Below are 20,402 nucleotides of genomic sequence, written 5' to 3' on the forward strand. Positions count from 1 at the left end.
TTTAAAGACATAGAATGAGTTAACACCTTCAGAAAAGGCTCAATAGAAAAAAGTCTGGTGATAATACATACATTTATTCTGAGGTTATCTCTGGGTAATGGGACTGCAAATTCTGTACTTTCTTTATTAATCTATACTTTCAAAATTGTAAAAATAACATGTTTTAAAGAAAAACAACTCAGATAGTGTTATGTATGTGTTAAATTGTACACTAGCCTCTTTACTCCTTTCTCTACTCTGCAAATAAATTCCCTTGAATACAAAAAAAGTGCTTGTTTCATTGAAGCTGTTGCTAAAAAATCTATTTAGATAATAACAAAGTACTTGACCTTCAAAAGAAGTGGCATCTATAATTAAACACATCATTCTATTTATACAAAATTGTGAAAAGGGTGAAATCTTGATTAGATGTCATCTGAGAGACATTACAGTAGAAGAGAGGTATTACAGTAAAACGGTTAGCAAGCACACCCTGGAATCTAAATACCCGAGTTTAACACTTGACAGGATTTACTACGTGACCATAAACTATGTGCTAGATACCTCAGTTTTCTTATCTGTAAAATAACAGTGGTAATAATACCAATAGGGTTGTTGAGGGAATTAACTTAGAACAACTCCTGGCACTTAATAATATGGCATCTTATAATAATAAGATGTATGTCAGTACATCTTAGCTTCCAATAGTAATAAAATAATAATAAATTATTATTATAAATGGTAGTTTCCTTCTAGTTGATCACTTTTAGCCAGGAATTCCTTCTTCTCAGCCAAATGTGTACTAAGACCAACCAAGGTGCTAAGAGATAATCAAGATGTTAGCTAAGAACTAAGGTCTGACCTCTCCCAGGGGTATTTGCATTTTAAAAGGGGGTCTCTCAAAGATAAGACCTTTTTAAAAATAGAAAGACGTGAAACCAGCATAGTGGAATGACAGATCACGAGATTAATATTTTAGGGCAGGGGGCCCACTTACCCTGTCTACTTACGAAAGAAATCAGTAGGGGGTGGACAACAGAGGCGACGGCACGGAGGAAAGCAGGAACTGCAGAGCTAGCCTGCTGTCCCCAGAGATCTCCAGTTTGCGCTCCTGCCTGGAGCTGAAGCTCAGACAGTTACTAGGGTATCCCCAAAGGGGCCTCACCACACAGAGATCTAAGAGCTTGGATGAAAGAAAGGAGGATGGTAGTATTTTCTTGACACTTTCTATATTCCTCTACTGGGTTCAGAGCACCTCTTTTCATTTGCTAATCCACCGCTGTGAACTATGCATTAGCTCTGGCATCAGCAGATTGGATGTATGATTTTTGGCAGCATATTCATTTTAAAGAGATATTACCTGACAAAACATTTTTATATCCCTTATGCAGATTCTGACAAAATATTACCTGCACCAATATAAGAGCACCGTACAAATAGCATGCTTGGAATGAAATCTATAAGGATTAAAACTATCTGTGCTATCATTCTCATGCATTTAAAAACTGTTTCACACTTGAAATTCAAATTAGTAGCTATCAAATGGCTTCTTTTTCTGCTTTTTATTTTTCCACCAGTGTGACTTGTCAATGAAATGGCTTTTTAAACACCAAGTATATTATTTTCATTTTTTTTTTTTTTTTGAGACGGAGTCTCGCTCTGTCACCCAGGCTGGAGTGCAGTGGCCGGATCTCAGCTCACTGCAAGCTCCGCCTCCTGGGTTTACGCCATTCTCCTGTCTCAGCCTCCCGAGTAGCTGGGACTACAGGCGCCCGCCACCTCGCCCGGCTAGTTTTTTTTATTTTTTAGTAGAGACGGGGTTTCACCGTGTTAGCCAGGATGGTCTCGATCTCCTGACCTCGTGATCCGCCTGTCTCGGCCTCCCATAGTGCTGGGATTACAGGCTTGAGCCACCACACCTGGCACTATTTTCATTTTTAAAGACAGATGTATTTACAAATATTCTAAAAGCTTTTTATCATTCTTCAGCGCAAAAAGACAATAAAAAATTTAATTTGTTCAAAGAAAGCCATTCAAGCTCTTCATACTTTTCATACCTATGACTGAGCATGCATTTTAAAAATTCCCTTCAGCAAATCTCTATTATTTGACTTATTGAAAACTAATTTTATGTAGAATTATTATATCATTGAAGCATTTATTAAACAAAAAGATAAAATGATTAGGAGAGAAACAGATGATCTTCTAAACGGTTTTTAATCAATGGTTTATATCAAACTCCAAAATAAAATAAGATCATAGGTAACATATTTAACTTGTTACAGTTTGACAGCATAAAACTGCTTATACTCACCACAGTGAGGACTCTCTGAAATTAATTTCTATTTACTCAAATTATAGCCGTTTGTAACCTACAACCCAGAGTTTAGCATGTAGTATAATATCTTCCCGTTGTATTTTTGTGGCTCTTCAAACCTCTTCTGATAACGAACTCATCCTACAGAGGTTCCAGCAGAGGTCTGATCATCAGTTCTGGACAGTTGACTACCCAGACTTTATCCTTAGCCCTGACCTTTCTGAACCAGTCTCAGGCAAAACCCAAAGTCAGCTTACCTATGCATCTTACCTTCCCAAATTAGCTTTTTATCTGGTATTTTTCTCTAACAGATACTATATTATCATTCTAGGACCTAGGCTAGAAATCTTAAGAATTTTCTTTACTCTTCCCTTCCATTTTTTTTTTTTTTTTGACTGAAGTTTCACTCTTTTTGCCAAGGCTGGAGCGTAATGGCATGATCTTGGCTCACTGCAACCTCTGCCTCCTGGGGTCAAGTGATTCTCTGCCTCAGCCTCCCAAGTAGCTGGGATTACAGGCACACGCCACCACGCAAGGCGAATTTTGTATTTTTAGTACAGATGGGGTTTCACTATGTTGGCCAGGCTGGTCTCGAACTCCTCACCCAGGTCATCCACCCACCCTCTGCCTCCCAAAGTGCTGGGATTACAGGCATGAGCCACCAAACCCTGCTCTCCCTCCCATCTTTTCTACTTCTATATACTTAGGGTTATTGTTCCCTAAGTCTCTATTACTTTTCATTTCCACAGCTATCACTCTCATGGATTTTATTATATTGTTCCTGGAGCACAATATTTTGGTAGCCTCCAAACTGGTCTCTCATCATCTGGGCTCTCTCCTCCATACTATCCCACCAAATTAACCTTCAAGTTTGCTCTGAGCCTTTAACTCTTTTTTGGTGAAAAAATTATAATTTTAACTTCCTCATTATGAAAGTAAAATATATTCATTACAGAAAAATTGGGAAAGAGAAGAAAAAAAAAATTCCCCCTGATCTCACCATACAGAAGTAGCAATTTAAAAAATGTTTTCTCGGCTGGGCGAGGTGGCTCAAGCCTGTAATCCCGGCACTTTGGGAGGCCAAGGTATGCAGATCACGAGGTCAGGAGATCGAGACCATCCTTGCTAACATGGTGAAACCCCATCTCTACTAAAAATACAAAAAATTAGCTGGTGTGGTGGTGGGCACCTGTAGTCCCAGCTACTTGGGAGGCTGAGGCAGGAGAATGGCGTGACCCCGGGAGGCAGAGCTGGCAATGAGCCGAGATCATGCCACTGAACTTTAGCCTGGGCAACAGGGCAAGACTCTGTCTCAAAACAAACAAAAAGAATAATGTATTCTGGGCCAGGCGTGGTGGCTCACGCCTGTAATCTCAGCACTTTGGGAGGCCAAGGCGGGTAGATCATTTGAGGTCAGGAGTTCAAGACCAGCCTGGCCAACATGCCTCTACTAAAAATACAAAAAATTAGCCGAACATGGTGGCAGGCACCTATAATCACAGCTGCACCTATAATCACAGCTGCTGCTCAGGAGGCTGAGGCAGAATTGCTTGAACCTGGGAGGCAGAAGTTGCAGTGAGCCGAGACCACGAGATCACGCCACTGCACTCCAGCCTGGCAACAGAGTGAAACTCTGTTTCAAAAAAAAAGAATAATGAATTCTAGCTGGGCACAGTTGCTCATGCTCAGAATACAAAGTCCTAGCAATTTGGGAGGACGAGGTGGGCAGATTGCTTGAGCTCAGGAGTTCGAGACCAGCCTGGACAACATAGTGAAACAAAATATGCAAAAATTACCTGGCACACTTGCGTGTGCCTATAAGCCCAGCTACTCGGGAGGCTGAGGTGGGAGGATCACTTGAGCCTGGAGAGGTCGAGGCTGCAGCGAGCCATGATGGTGCCACTGCACTGCAGCCTCAGCAAAAAAGCAAGACCCTGTCTCAAAATAAATAAAAAAATTAAAAAAGTATGCTATTTCCTGCTTCATTTAAAAATTACTGATTGCAACTAATTTCATAACAGTTTGACAAATATTTCAATAAAAACATATACATTTGTCAGTCTTGCTTTCAAAATCCTCCACAATCAGATTCTAACCTATCTTCACCTTATTACCCTTCTACCTGTCATGTGCACGCCAGCCAAAGTCAGCCCCAGCTAATTTCCAGAACTCCTCTTCATCCTCCAAGGTCCAACTCCTTCATAAACTCTTTTTGGTCAAAAACAATATCTTCTCTAATTTTTTTTTTTTTTTGAGACAGGGTCTCACTCTGTTGCCCAGGCTAGACTGCAGTGGTGTGATCTCAGCTCACTGCAACCTCTGTTGATGCAGGCTCAAGTGATCCTCCCACTTCAGCCTCCCAAGTAGCTGGGATTACAGGCGTGTGCCACCATGCCTGGCTAACGTTTATCTTTTGTAGAGATGGGGTTTCATCATTTTGCCCAGGCTGGTCTCAAACTTCTGGCCTCAAGTGATCCTCCTGCCTTGGCCTTCCAAAATGCTGGGATTATAGGCATGAGACACTACACCCAGGCTTCTCTAATTTCTTTTAAAGGATTTTGGATTGTGCTAACATTATGCCACTTGCCAAATGTGAATCCTTGTGTTACTTTGCCACCTAACTATTGGGTAGGCTCCTTATGGTCAGGAAAAGACTATATCCCAGACATCATCTTTTTTTTTTGAGACGGAGTCTTGCTCTGTTGCCCAGGCTGGAGTGCTATGGCGCAGTCTTGGCTCACTGCAAGCTCTGGTTCCCGGGTTCACACCATTCTCCTGCCTCAGCCTCCCAAGAAGCTGGGACTACAGGCGCCCACCATCACGCCTGGCTAATTTTTTGTTTTTTGTTTTTTTTTTTTTTTGAGACGGAGTCTCGCTCTGCCGCCCAGGCTGGAGTGCTGTGGCCAGATCTCAGCTCACTGCAAGCTCCGCCTCCCGGGTTCACGCCATTCTCCTGCCTCAGCCTCCCAAGTAGCTGGGACTACAGGCGCCCGCCACCTCGCCCGGCTAATTTTTTTTGTATTTTTTAGTAGAGATGGGGTTTCACCGTGTTAGCCAGGATGGTCTCGATCTCCTGACCTCGTGATCCGCCCGTCTCGGCCTCCCAAATTGCTGGGATTACAGGCTTGAGCCACCGCGCCCGGCCGTAATTTTTTGTATTTTTTAGTAGAGACTGGGTTTCACCATGTTAGCCAGCATGGTCTCGATCTCCTGACCTTGTGATCCACCCGCCTTGGCCTCCCAAAGTGCTGGGATTATAGGCAGTGAGCCACCGTGCCCGGCCTCAAACATCATCTTTTAACCTAAAAATTCTCTCAGGGCTTTATGAAGATTGTATAGATGTATAGCTATATTTTTTCAGGCTACCATATTCTTGGAGCAACCAACTAGTATTAACTGCAGGTCATCCTCTTTATGATATTTGAATCAGAGGTTGAAAAGAGGCCAGGCACGGTGGCTCACGCCTGTAATCCCAGCACTTTGGGAAGCCAAGGTGGGCAGATCACCTGAGGAGTTCGAGACCATCCTGGCCAACATGGTGAAAACCCTGTCTCTACTAAAAATACAAAAAGTAGCCGGTTGTGGTGGTGGGCACCCATAATCCCAGCTACTTGGGAGGCTGAGGCAGGAGAATCGCTTGAACCCTGGAGGTGGAGGTTGCAGTGAGCCACTGCACTCCAGCCTGGGTGACAGAGCAAGACTCCATCTCAAAAAAACAAACAAAAAAACCAGAGGTTGAAAATAGTAAGTCATTGGCCAGGCATGGTGGCTCATGCCTGTAATCTCAGCACTTTGGGAGGCCGAGGAGGGTGAATCACGAGGTCAGGAGATTGAGACCACACTGGCTAACACGGTGAAACCCCGTCTTTACTAAAAAATATAAAAAATTAGCCGGGTGTGGTGGCAGGCACCTGTAGTCCTAGCTACTCGGGAGGCAGAGGCAGGAGAATGGTGTGAACCTGGGAGGCAGAGCTGGCTGTGAGCCAAGATCGGGCCACTGCACTCCAGCCTGGGCAACAGAGCGAGACTCTATCTCAAAAAAAAAGAAAAAGAAAATAGTTAAGTCCTGCCTGGTGCTGTGGCTCATGCCTGTTAATTCCAGCATGTTGGGAGGCTAAGGCAGGTGGATCACTTGAGGTCAGGAGTTCGAGACCAGCCTGACCAACATGGTGAGATCCTGTCTCTACTAAAAATACAAAAATTAGCCGGGTGTGATGGCACGCAACTGTAGTCCCATTTACTTAGGAGGCTGGTCAGGAGAATCACTTGAACCCGGGAGGCGGTGGTGGTTGCGGTGATCCGAGATTGCGCCACTGCAGCAGTCCAGCCTGGGTGACAGAGTAAGACTTCATCTCAAAAAAAAAAAAAAAAAAGAAAAGAAAATAGTAAGTTCCAAACTGGGCAACATAGCAAGACCCTGTCTCTACAAAAAAAAGAAGAAAGAGACAAGAGAGATGTTTTTACAGCAATATAGTGAGATCTCATCTCTATTCAAATAATTTAAAAAATCCATACATGGCAGTGCGTGACTATAGTCCCCAGCTACTTGAAAGCTACTGAAAGAATTACTGAAAAATCAGAGGGGTAGCTAAATTTTTTTACCTCAAAAACCAACATTCCGGGCCAGGCGCAGTGGCTCATGCCTGTAATCCCAGCACTTTGGGAGGCCGAGGTGGGCAGATCACAAGGTCAAGAGATCGAGACCATCCTGGCTAACACAATGAAACCCTGTCTCTACTAAAAATACAAAAAAATTAGCCAGGTGTGGTGGCGAGTGCCTGTAGTCCTAGCTACTGGGGAGGCTGAGGCAGGAGAATGGCGTGAACCCAGGAGGTGGAGCTTGCAGTGAATCGAGATTGCACCACTGCACTCCAGCCAGGGAGACAGAGGGAGACTCCGTCTCAAAAACAAACAAAAAACAAAAACCAAAACAAAACAAAAACAAATGACATTCCACTGTAAATTTTAGTTATCTTTGACATAATAAACTTTTCAGCTGGCCACTCCCTGTCGACCTCAGTTTATGAAGATACTTGGAAAGAAAGCATGGAAAGGGACTATACAGCTGTAAGCCCTGGAGGTTCTTACAAGAGGATATCAGGTACCGAAGGTCAATGGTATGAATAATGTAATAAAGATCTAATTGGTGTAATTAGTAGCTCAATTTTCGGATCCCTTCTTTAAAAAATATTTTAATGAAAGTCAGGAAATTACCATGAAGAATAAACATACACAAAAAAAGCCAAATTAAATTACTATTTAAAAAAGTGACAGAATGAGGGAAATGGCTGAAATACATTCCTAAAAAGAATTATTCTATACATCTGTATAGTGTGGAAAAACAAAGCAAAAAAGGATTAATCTATATGTTAAAATCGGAATAGACACTGAGATAACATTTTCATTCACTATTAAGAAGCTTCCTCCCGCCATAGCTCATACTTAGTCAAATAAGCATCATACGATATTTACATTTTATATGTCTTAGTGTCTTATAACCACAATTTTATAAAAATTAAGGTATTTCTAAAATAGCCACGATTTTATAAATATTAAGATTGTTTAAAGTCTTGAAAGGCCACAAGTTAAATCTAAACTTCTTAACATGGCACATAAAAGCCTTTAAACTTTGGAACAGTAAATACTTTTTTTTTTTTTTTTTGAGACGGAGTCTTGCTTGTTGCCCAGGCTGGGGTGCAGTGGTGCGATCTCCGGCTCACTGCAAGCTCCGCCTCCCGGGTTCACGCCATTCTCCTGCCTCAGCCTTCTGAGTAGCTGGGACTACAGGCGCCCGCCACCACGCCCAGCTAAGTTTTTTGCATTTTTAGCAGAGACTGGATTTCACTGTGCTAGCTAAGATGGTCTCGATCTCCTTACCTCGTGATCCACCGACCTCGACCTCCCAAAGTGCTGGGATTACAGGCGTGAGCCACCACGCCCGGCCACAATAAATACTTTTCAACTCTCATATATGACTAACCACTTCCCAAACATCTTTTGTTAAGCTGTTTTTGGGCCAGGCGCGGTCGCTCAAGCCTGTAATCCCAGCACTTTGGGAGGCTGAGACGGGTGGTTCACGAGGTCAGGAGATCAAGACTATCCTGGCTAACAGGGTGAAACCCCGTCTCTACTAAAAAAAACACAAAAAACTAGCCGGGCGAGGTGGCGGGCCCCTGTAGTCTCAGCTACTCGAGAGGCTGAGGCAGGAGAATGGCGTAAACCCGGGAGGTGGAGCTTGCAGTGAGCTGAGATCCGGCCACTGCACTCCAGCCTGGGCAACAAAGCGAGACTCCATCTCAAAAAAAAAAAAAAAAAAAGATGTTTTTGGCCAGGCACCGTGGCTCAGGCCTGTAATCCCAGCACTCTGGGAGGCTGAGGCGGGTGGATCACAAGGTAAGGAGATCGAGACAATCCTAGCTAACACGGTGAAACCCCGTCTCTACTAAAAATAGAAAAAATTAGCTGGGCGTGGTGGCGGGCGCCTGTAGTCCCAGCTACTCGGGAGGCTGAGGCAGGAGAATGGTTGTGCCACTGCTTCAGCCTGGGCAACAGAGCGAGACTGTCTTTAAAAAAAAAAAAAAGATGTTTTTAACAAATTTTACTGTGAATGTTTAATTTTTAAAATTTCATAATTGGGATATAAACTATTTTCATAAGAAATGGGCATTCATATTTTACACGAACACATATACATTCTAACTCTATTGAAGAAGAAATATAAGTACCACTGGGCATAAAATAGAATACATTTAAAAATAAAAGTGTCACAGTAACCATCTCATTAAAAAAAAAAAAAAATGAAATCTCCCAGAGGAAAAATATGTCGTCCATTTTAATGAAGATAATTTTTGTAACAAAACATTTTTCTTTAAACAGTAACAAACTAAACAGATCCTCTACAGGCTATTAAAAGTTGTATGATTTGTTATTTTCCATAATAAAAGATAGGAGGAAATGGTAATTTCAGTAGGAAGTAGGTCTTAGGAATTACCAACCACCACAATGCATTTGGATAAGAATGAAAACAACTTTATCCATAGTTTGTAGTAATTAGAGTAAATCTTACCCACTGGTATAAGCAGTTTTCCATTTTCCATTTACTTCACGGAACCACCATAGTATTCTGTCCTCTTAAGAAAAGTTTGTAAAACGCCAAGGGTCAAGCACAGTGCTTGGTACACAGAAAGGGGTTCAATATTTTTGAATGAACAAATTACTAAGCGAATGAACACAATGGGCTCTCAAACCCTCCCTACTCCCTCTTAGGTATGCTATTATGTCCATTGTGTGCTTTGGCACCTCTCCATGTCAATCATGATGTATTTCCTTTCCTTTATCCCTAGAAAGGCCCTGGTTATTCTTTCTTCCTTTAGAGATCTAGAATCTATAATTACCCTGATCTCGCTTGAAACTCCTCATTAAACAATAAAGGACACCCTTTTCCCTTGGGCCTTCCTCACGTCTCTAACATACCTCTCCTGAAGCAAAGATTGAATCTAGTTGAACACGTTGTAAGATAAAGCTACTGAAAGCAGTTTCTGCCCCCACGTTATTTGAATTTCTCACCCCCATCCCTACTTAACAAGTAATTTTGTTCCAAAACATTTATCATCAGTGTCACATCAACATATTTACACGTCAGCCTACTGCAGCTAACTTTGTAACAATGAGAGAAACATTCAGAGTAATACTGAGCATCCTGCCATGGGTCTGAAAAATTGAATTCAAATACTCTGTGCGTAAAATGCCTAGACTCTGCCATTCTAGCACATCTATGAGCTGACCTAGCAAGTATATCGTTAGACTACAAATTACCTTTTTCGTATGACGTGTAAAACTCCATCAAAAATGAATTCTTCCTAATAAAGTTTTTTATGGTGTCTAAAATTGCTGCGAATATCAGTTACAATTTTTACAATGATCTTTTAGCCATAAGGCCATTATTTGTAGAATCCTTCTATATTTCAGTTATTTGTCACCTATTTAGGCTGGGCCTAATAGCAAAACTGTCCCCCGTTACTGACTTCAGAGAATTATTCGGGCACACGATTTATTGCCTATCTTGATTAGACTCCTGAGCCCCCGCCCCAGCCTCTCGCTAATCTCCCTGGACCAGACAACTCCATTAGAATCTGGCACCCACGTTTGTTCTGCCTAACACTGCAGGAAGGACAGAGACTTCAAAGCACGTGTTTTGTTTTTTTTGTTTTTTTGGCTACCAAGAAGCCAAATTTCTGTATCCTCTACCATTCAAAACCCCAATTCAGCAAATTTACACAGGGGTTTTTCCTCCACGTTAAGCAGTTAGTCGGGTACTAGAGATACACATATAAAACACAGACTCTGCCCTCAAACAACCCAATGAGCAGAAAAATTCTCTTATGCACAACGAAAACGCTGTAATAGTAAGATTCAAGTGTGTAGAGGAGAAGTTTGGTAGAGTGTATATGACACTTTCTTTTTTGTAGTACAGAAAAGATAAATCTGTAGAAAACGGAGAAAGACAACTGGGTAGAAAATTTATTTCAAATATCTAACCCAAATCTTCAACAGATTTTCCATTTTAAATATTCCAAAAGGTGTACCATTGTATAGTATACTAAATGCGGGCTCATTTATCACTTAAAAATTTTCAAGCTAAAAAAACTCAAACAATTAACATTTGGGAAGAAAACAGTACGGACTGATACACAAAGTGGTCAAAATATTTCAACTTTCTAAACCGTATGCACTGGACTAACTGTTCAATATTAGAATATCTCTACATTTGAATTTGGATAGTCCACAGTGATAACTACGGGACTGAAAAATCTGACATCGAACATATGCAAAACTAATGGCTAGTGTGAAAAAAGCTAGAATGGGGAGAGAAAACTTGAATGTGCCAAAACATTTAAAGGCTCTTTAAAATATCCCAAGATGCTAAATTAAGGACAAAACGATTAGAGTTCCAAGAATACAAACTTTCATTTCTTTCAAGGCAACTGAATATTGAATCTCATTGAGATTATGAAATATTCTATAAGCATGTGCTTAACTCCTATTTGGCTTTCCGAATTTCACCACAGTGAACAACCCATTCTTTTTCCTTATTTACACCAAATGCTCGTTGTGAACACAACTCAAAATGGAATCCCAGGCCCCAAAAGTCACCAGCCCTACTTCACCCCCACAGGCAGCTACTTAACAGATAATAAGGAATTCAAGTGCAGGACCTGAAGGTCTTATTTCCATGCAAATTTCACAGTCCCCGTTACTTGCCCAGATACAATTAAGGCTTAAAAGGTGGCAGGAGTGGGGGACTTGGGGACTGGTCTGAGGAGAAAGTGAACCTCCCAAGGTTCCTAAATGGTTTTGCTTCCAGTATAAAAACTGCGAGAAATTATCCAGCTATCAGTAGAATTTAACAGCTCAAACTTGCATTTGAAACAATTACTATATTTCACTTTCTTTTTTCATGGGGGCGGGGGATAGTGTCTTACCTACTCTTAAATTTGAACGTATTAACAAGTTCCCCTCCGCCCACACTGACATATTTCTTATCCCCCATAATGAATTCAGCCATATGGCATTCTTTCCCATCGAAGGCCATCGGGAATGGCTTTAGGAAACTGATTTTCAAGCACTGGGATCTTTAAGCGGCAGCAGGTGCCGGCAGCGCGGGGACCGATCGATGGAGAGGAGACGGGCAAGACGCCGGTAAACCGAGCGCCACAACCGCCATCCCGAAGCGCCCCGGGACTTCGAGCATCACCTCGCGGTAATCCCAGCAGCGGGAAGGATGCGGCTGGACCCGGGCGGTGCGTGCTCCACACAGCACCCAGCCTGCGCCAGCCTCTCCGCGACGCTTGTGCCGGGGTCAGCGCGAAGCCCCTCCGCGTCCCCGAAGCCCTCGCCCCCTCCAGCCCGCTGCCCCTGGCCGCCGCATCTCCGGGCACTCGTGAGGCGGCCGCCGGGACGGGGCCGAGCACTGCAGAACCCACCGAAACTTCCCAGGGGGCCACTTCAAAATTCGCCGGACCCGTCGCTGCCGCGCGCCCCTCGGCTCACTCCCCTCCGCGCGCCCGCAGCCCCCGTCTCTCCCTCTCTCAGGACCCCCAGCGCCTTGCGCGGCGGGAATACTCCCCCAGGTGCCTCCCGGCCCGGGGGCTGCCGTCGCACGTCCGCTCCCGCAGGGGTCCTCACTCCGCCAGTCGCCGCGGCCCCGCGCCCTCGCTCACACTCACCAGCCCGAGCCGGGGCGGCCATCTTAGCGCTCACCCCGGCCCCCCGCCCCCCGGTTCCGCGGCCTCGGCGACCCGGTCCGGCGGCTACGACAGCAGTGACGCGCGGCAGGCCCCGCCCCTCCCACAGCCCCGCCCGTGCGCCGGCTCTGCGCGGTCACCGAGAACCTGCTGGCGGCCGCCTTCCGCGCCTCGTGGCGGGGGAGTCGGGACCACAGACGGTCCCCAGCGCCGCACGTGGGTCTGCGCCGACTACAAGCACTGCCTCCCCGGGCGGGCTTCGCACCTGTCGTGCCGTCGGAACCCCGGAGGGTAAACCCTGAGTGTCCTGTGTGCCTGTGAGCCGCAGAATCATCCACGGACGTCGTTAGTCTTTCCCGGAATTTCTGCGATTTACACAACGTCAAATTGTTTAGCAGAAACGCGTGGCAAATTCCGTTATCTTTAAAACCTTCCCCAATTTACTGGCATAGAAATTCTTACAGAAAACGTTTCCCTCTTGAAGCGACCCCTGGGTGTAACTTAAGTGGCGATGACGGCTGTGAATTGGGTTTCCTCGCATAGCAGAAGGGCGAGAGAGTTTCCAGAATGGATACAGGAGGGGCACCGCTATCCAGAACTGCCTAAGCTGAAATTGCCCATTTAAATAATGAAGTAGATATCGAAAAGGAAAAGGAGGGGACATTTGGAAAACAGGAACTAGTCAAGGCTAAGGTACCTGAAAATTAACCCATTTATATTTATTGGATTATTTGTGTTCAACTCTGAGCCAGATTTTTGTTTTTAACTGAACCTATACTCAATGACGAGCCAGTTCTACTTTGGCCACCCTGTGGAGTATACTGAAAATTTTAAAACTCTTCAAGGAGAGCTTAAAAAGAAGACAAACATGCAGAGTTAACAATACATCAGTGCAATGCAAAATCTTGCAATATCTTGCAAGCTATAAAACTGTTCCTATCTTTTCATCGTCAATTTTATTCTGGGGAGTATGTTTCAGTGGTATGACCTAAATAAAGAAATGAGTGCACAGAGGCATTCACAGCGTATTATCCAAACACTGGAAAAGGCGAGAAGGAGCGGGGCAGGATTCTAACAGGAAATGGCTAATTAAGATCCGACATAGAGGCCGGGCGCAGTGGCTAACGCCTGTAATCCCAGCACTTTGGGAGGCTGAGGTGGGTGGATCACCTGAGGTCTGGAGTTCGAGAGCAGCCTGGCCAACATAGTGAAACCCTGTCTCTACTAAAACTACAAAAATTATCTGGGCGTGGTGGCAGGCGCATGTAATCCCAGCTACTCGGTAGGCCGAGGCAGGAGAATCGCTTGAACCCAGGAGGCGGAGTTTGTGGTGAGCCGCCATTGCACTCAAGCCTGGGCGACAAGAGCGAAACTCCGTCTCAAAAAAAAAAAAAAAAAAAAAAATCTGATATAGTAACACAGGAAGTTCTTATGTTAACAGTATAGATAACAAAATAGCAACAATGTCTAATCAATTCATGTTTGAAAAATACCAAATATGTACATGAAGTTACAACTGCATAAAATGTAGTCACGCAAATAAAGATTAAAGGGATGGATTTGCATAGTTTAATACTCATTTCCTTCTTTTTTCTATATATTTAAGTGCATAATAATTCTGGTTCAATAATGACCCCAGTACACTTCTCCCAGTCAAAACATCTAACCTCTATCTTGTACTTTTGCCCACTACCTGAATTTCTCAAATGCATTAAAAGCATTGCATAAGGGCATCTCTTAAGATGAAATATTTAAAATTTAAGTATTTCTGGCATGCAATATGGTTTTTCCTGTAATTCCTTGAAAGCAAAATATGAATAATAGAAAAATCAAAACTCTTGCGTTCCTATTATAATGCCATAAAACCATTCTGGAAGGTCGTTTGGGAGATACGAAGAGTCTTAGTTGCCTCCCTCTGGTCTAGTAATTGGGCGGGGTCTTTTAAGGACTAAAATGATGTGAATAAATGAAGAGAAAGAGTGGAATGGGAAGAAAAGCAGAGGCAAGCTGTGTAAGGCATAGGTGGAGAGTGCTGAATAGTATCTTCAATAAAATGCCTTAATACAATGATGTAAGCTAGGAAGAGGTGAGGAGTGGGAAGGGAAGAGGCTGGAGACAAGAAATTCTCATTACTAGAGTTAGTAATTAAAGAGCAGATGTTTGTAGTTTAGCTTTTTCTTCATACTTATTGCTACTTAATTCAACTTTGAAATTTCCTCAGCTACCATTTTATTCATGATCTTCACTACCTAGGCCTAAATTATACCATGCTCTAGCTCCTTTCCTGAGCTCCAGATCCTCTCTACTGCAATTTCATTTTTACACAGCAATCATAATCATTCTTCTCCTTAAATTTTCCTATTTGTTTTTTACCCGTGTCATCGAATCTAAGCTTTTTACTGTCACATAAAAAAAAGAAAAAGAAAAAATCCTCCTTCCCTGCCCACCTTCATCAGTGATGTCCCCACACTTACCTGTTAAAACCTCAAAATCAGTCTTTCTCCAGGTCGGCCTTTGGACAACTCAGAGGTCAGTCCCTGTAGGATTGCCCACTTTCCATCAGGGCAGATGGTGATCTCCTAAGTGAAAAGTCCTGGCCGCTGCCTCCAGTGGCCCCCTGCAAATCATTACAAATCAACTTCTTTCAGGTCTGGCTTAAACTCTCACCTCCTGGAAACTGCTTTCCTGAAGTCACAACCGGGCGTGCAGATCCCCATCCCCCACCCCCAGCAGTGCATTATTATGCAGTCACTGCTTTTGTTCCGAGTTCTGAGCCTGCTTCTATTTGCATCTAACCTCTTTGGGGGCCGGGACTGTGCACTTGCTCCCTTTCTATACCTCTCCACAGTTCCTAGTACTGGCCAAAAACACTGCTGAAATGCCTAATGAATCAACTAGAAGTTCCTTAGCATAATATAGGGGCGTGGAAGTGATGTTTAGGGGGATTTCCTTTGTTTCCCTGATGCCCAGATGGAGAGAAATGGCAATTTGCCCTTCCAAGGTAAGCAGTTTCCTAAACAAGATAAAATTTTAACGATTCTGAAACCCAATGAGTGTGTAACTACTCAATTCTGAGGTACTACACAGACTAGTTCTGCCCTTTGTATTCTGAGAGAAAAGTATGAATGAATTAAAAGAAGACAAAACATTGTAAATTTCATTAACCTCAGAGTGACTTTTTATGCTTTATGTCGATTTTTAGAATTTCCTAGTCCAGTCTTTCATGAATCAAAGAATATTTCAGGAATCCTAATTGCAGACTGAAGAATTTATGAGCTTATTAAATTTTAGGAATCTGCTTTTAAGACTTTTCAGAGTTTTACAGACAATGCTCTTACCTAATAACTAAGATTCATTTAACATTTTTTTGAACACCTACATGCCTGGCACCATGCTAAGAGATTGAGATATTCATAGCATTCATTTCAATGGTTATGAGGAGATGAAGGATTGAGCAGAGGAAGTGGGTAAAGAAACGCTAAAGAACTCAGCCATAAACTTTTGATTAAGGTGTAGCAACACACTTCAGTTGAACTTTTTAAATGAGAGGAACCCAAATGACCTTAAACTTCTGGCAAATATGACAGAAAGGAGTTGAGAGAGTAGTATGGAAAAAAGAACACCAGATGTAAGCTATGGTCTTAGTGGAGGAAAGTGAGTAGCAGGGGCTTTAGAATTCACCTTTTTTCTTTAAGAATGAGGGTGGTAGCAGGTAAGGAAGGTAAATGCCAGCTGAGTAGATGGTACCAAAGTTGATTTGTTTTTAAAAGACCATTGTTTATTTGGTGGTCTGTCAGGGAAACTTGTACCTTGGAGGTGAATTTCCAACATAGGCCTACTGGAGACTGAAACCCTGAGCTCCAGGGTTTAGGTATTAATGGAAGCAAAATTGTGAAGTGAATCCATTTCTCCCCCTTTTAAACGTTCACTCCACCTCCACCCTATACTGTTTTTCTTTCTTCTTTTCTTTTCTTTTTTTGAGACAGAGTTTCACTCTGTCACCCAGGCTGGAGTGCCGTGGCGCGATCTCGGCTCACTGCAACCTCCACCTACTGGGTTCAAGCAATTCCCCTGCCTCAGCCTCCTGAGTACCTGGGATTACAGGTATGCACCACCGCGCCGGGCTAATTTTTGTATTTTTAGTAAAGATGAGGTTTCACCATGTTGGTTAGGCTGGTTTCCCATTCCTGACCTCGTGATCCGCCCACCTCGGCCTCCCCAAGTGCTGGGATTACAGGCGTGAGCCACCATGCCTGGCCTACTCTAGGCTCACTTTTACAGGGATCCTCAGGCTGGTGTGTCCAGGGCTTTACTGCAGTCTGTCTCTCTTCCTTCCCATTAAAACTTTTCCCATTTTGTTCAGGACAGTTACCCCATCCTTTCATTATCTCTCTCTTTTTATTTGTTTTTAAAATAGAGACAGGGTTTTGTCACCAGGCTGGAGTGCAGTAGCGTGATCATGGCTCACTGCAGCCTTGACCTCTCAGGCTCAAGCAATCCTCCCACCTCAGCTTCCTGTGTAACTGGGACCACAGGCATGCGACACAACTTTTGGCTAATTGATTTTTTGTAGAGATGTGGGGGCTGGGCAGCGGTTCTCCCTATGTTACCCAGGCTGGTCTCATACTCCTGGCCTCAAGCAATCCTAGTACCTCGGCCCCACAAAGTGCTGGGTTTACAAGCATGAGCCACCATGCCTGGCCCCAACCTGTCATTATCTAAGGAGCTCAGTTATGAAGTTAAGTTATCTACTTTGTATTGTTAGTGTTTAGTATTTTTGTTTTCATTTCTCTCTAAGACTGTTCTAATGGAACCTCCTGTAGACATCCAGAGTATGGAATTTCTAAAATGACATTTTAAACGTTGTGACAGATCAGTGGGATAGATATTTTCCTAAGCCAAGGTACTTTCTTTCCAAGGATAAGCTATGGGAGGTGATGAGAGCAGAATACACACGCACACACACTATACACACACGCACATACATATATATACACATACGCACACCCATATATATACACATACGCACATATATAATTACAATTCATTTCGCTGTAATAACAATTTGTCTAGTTATTTGCAATCCTTTCAGGATTTTTAAAATTTCTATCTCATTTGTAGAGTTTGGAAAATAGTATCCATTCTATCTTCTTCACAATAATGTTTTAAGGATTAAATGAGGCAATTTTGCCCATGGAAACTGCCTAAACTGTAAGGAGAAAAGTCAGTGTGTTTATCATTATTTCTCTCTTAGGGTTACTATTACCCTGTAAAGTTTTTTGAAGTCAGGAACAGACTTTTGTTCATATTTATAACCCCTATAGCAATTGATACAGAACCTCACTCAGAATAGATAAGCGGTGTTCCTTTAAATCAAGTTTTACTTCTGTACTAAAGTAAAAGTGCTATAAAGGTTAAAATTAAGTCTATTACTCTGAGAAACATGGTGATAATATTTTAGCCTCCCTGTCTCATAGTAGGGAGGGAAAGGATCTGGAAAGGCAGAGGGAGAAAAGGAATGGCACTAGAGGTAGAAATTTCAACTCTTAAAGTTTTAGTAAACCATGCCAAAAAGACACTAGTAACTTTTCATGGGGGAGAGATTATTGGGGTACTAAAGTTTTATTTTTATACTCTATACATGTTTTTAACCCCATTTCTTTTTTTAAAAAAAAAATAGTAGATCGCTTCTCGGCCTTTTGGCTAAGATCAAGTGTAAAAAATAGTAGAATGAGGAAAGTGTCGATGGATAATTGTAGTTGTTTGTATAATTACTTACATCTTGCCAAACCATTTGGAAATTGAAATCCTGCAGTGTCGCTCCTGGGTTGTAAAAGATAAGAAAAGTAAACAGAAAACCACCTCAATGCAGTGTGATATTGCGTCATTTAAAGGAAACCACAAACTGTCTATTCAGGATGTATGCGCACAATGAAAAGAGCTAACAATTCTTCATGTGTGCGAGCTAAGGATGACCAACCTGTTTTTCTCTGCCATCTTAAGGTTGCTTCTTCTTACGCCAAAGTACCCGTGGTAGCAATCATTGATTTAGTAATCTGTAAATAGTGTCTGTAAGCCCCTTTTCCTTAGCTAACCAGTGATTAACTCCTAGAAAAACCACATTTTTTTTCCTGCCACCCAAGAGTGCAGTGGCGTGATCTCGGCTCACTGCAGCCTTGACCTCCCAGGCTCAAGCAATCCTCACACCTCCCAAGTAGCTGGGACTACAGGTACATGCCACTACACCCAGCTAATTTTTGTATTTTTTGTACAGATGGGGTTTCACTATGTTGCCAAGGCTAGTCTTGGACTCTTGAGCTCAAGTGATCCACCCATGTGGGCTTTCCAAAGTGCTGGGATTACAGGCATGAGCCACTGCACCCAGCCTTGAAAGCCACATTTCTGAGGGAAACTCTCTGGGGGAAGGGAGGTTGTGTGTAAGGTAAATAGTCCCTATCTATTTCATTTTATTTTTGGTTTTGAAATTAGTGTTTAAAGAATTAAGCATAATGAATACTTGATATGAATTTCTTGGATGGTTTTTGAGATGGAGTCTCACTCTTGTTGCCCAGGCTGGAGTGCAATGACACGATCTCGGCTCACTGCAACCTCCGCGTCCCGGGTTCAAGTGATTCTCCTGCCTCAGCCTCCTGAGTACCTGATATTACAGGCACCTGCCACCACACCCAGCTAATTTTTTTATTTTTAGTAGAGACAGGGTTTCACCATGCTGGCCAGGCTGGTCTCAAACTCCTGACCTCAGGTGATTCACCCACCTTGGCCTCCCAAAGTGCTGGAATTACAGGCGTGAGCCACTCTGTTTGGTCCTTGGATTTTTTAAATGTCCTAAATATGTGGTTCCTAATCTTTAGAAAAATAATGAAGGATGAATCAAACATTATAGGAAAAAAAAAAGCTCGAAATATGACATGTAATGGAATGTTTTTCACAAGTATAAAGTTTTATTTTGTTTATTTGGATGAAAACTCCAAAATGCCACAGGAATGATCATAGAAGGAAATTTCTATAAATTCACCATTAAATGCCTATGAAATAATCTTTTCTTAAAAATCAATGGTAGTAATCAGGGATGACTTAAACATTTATTTGCTTATGCCCATAACATCGTATTAAATTTAAGATAAGGGCCGGGTGCGATGGCTCACACCTGTAATCCTAGCACTTTGGGAGGCCGGGGTGGGTGAATTGCTTGAATTCAGGAGTTCGAGACCAGCCTGGGCAACATGGTGAAACCCCGTCTCTACTAAAATACAAAAAACTAGCTGGGCGTGATGGCACATGCCTGTAATCCCAGCTACTAGGGAGGCTGAGACAGGAGAATCACTTGAACCTGGGAGGCAGATGTTGCAGTGAGCTGAGATTATGCCATTGCACTCCAGCCTGGGTGACAGAGCGAGACTCTGTCTCAAAATAAATAAATAAATTAATCAATTTAAGATAAAAGGGCCGGGTGCGGTGGCTCATGCCTGTAATCCCAGCACTTTGGGAGGCTGACGTTGGTGGATCACCTGAGGTCAGGAGTTTGAGACCAGCCTGGCCAACACGGCGAAACCCCGTCTCTACTAAAAATACAAAAATTTGCCGGGCGTGGTGGTGGGCGCTTGTAATCCCAGTTACCCGGAAGGCTAAGGCAGGAAAATCACTTGAACCCGGGAGGCAGAGGTTGCAGTGAGCTGAGATCATGCCACTGCACTCCAGCCTGGGTGACAAGAGCAAAATTCCGTCTCAAAAAAAAAAAAAAAAAATTAAGACGTAAATGTGGTCTTATCATTAGTCACAAAATTAAACTGTGCAAGACAATTATAATTCTGCCTAGCCTCATAATGAATAATTTTCCCCTT

General features: G+C 43.0%; 1 protein-coding gene across 5 annotated transcripts in view; it reads right to left on the reverse strand.

Moving 5' to 3' along the window:
* The window catches only part of USP44 (ubiquitin specific peptidase 44), a 36,941-nt gene extending 21,708 nt beyond the window's left edge, over positions 1 to 15,233 (reverse strand). For 2 of the 5 annotated variants that reach the window (XM_030939550.1, XM_010383902.2), the window contains exon 1: positions 12,523 to 12,627. The gene's annotated coding sequence lies outside the window, so the exon portion shown is untranslated. Of the gene's footprint in view, positions 1 to 543; positions 589 to 12,279; positions 12,628 to 15,014 lie in introns of those variants that run through there. The other 3 variants (XM_010383901.2, XM_030939548.1, XM_030939549.1) reach the window with 3 other exon arrangements.
* Positions 15,234 to 20,402: the final 5,169 nt, after the last annotated feature.

The sequence above is a fragment of the Rhinopithecus roxellana genome, chromosome 10 (genome assembly GCF_007565055.1).
Source record: "Rhinopithecus roxellana isolate Shanxi Qingling chromosome 10, ASM756505v1, whole genome shotgun sequence".
NCBI classification, from domain to species: Eukaryota; Metazoa; Chordata; class Mammalia; order Primates; family Cercopithecidae; genus Rhinopithecus; species Rhinopithecus roxellana.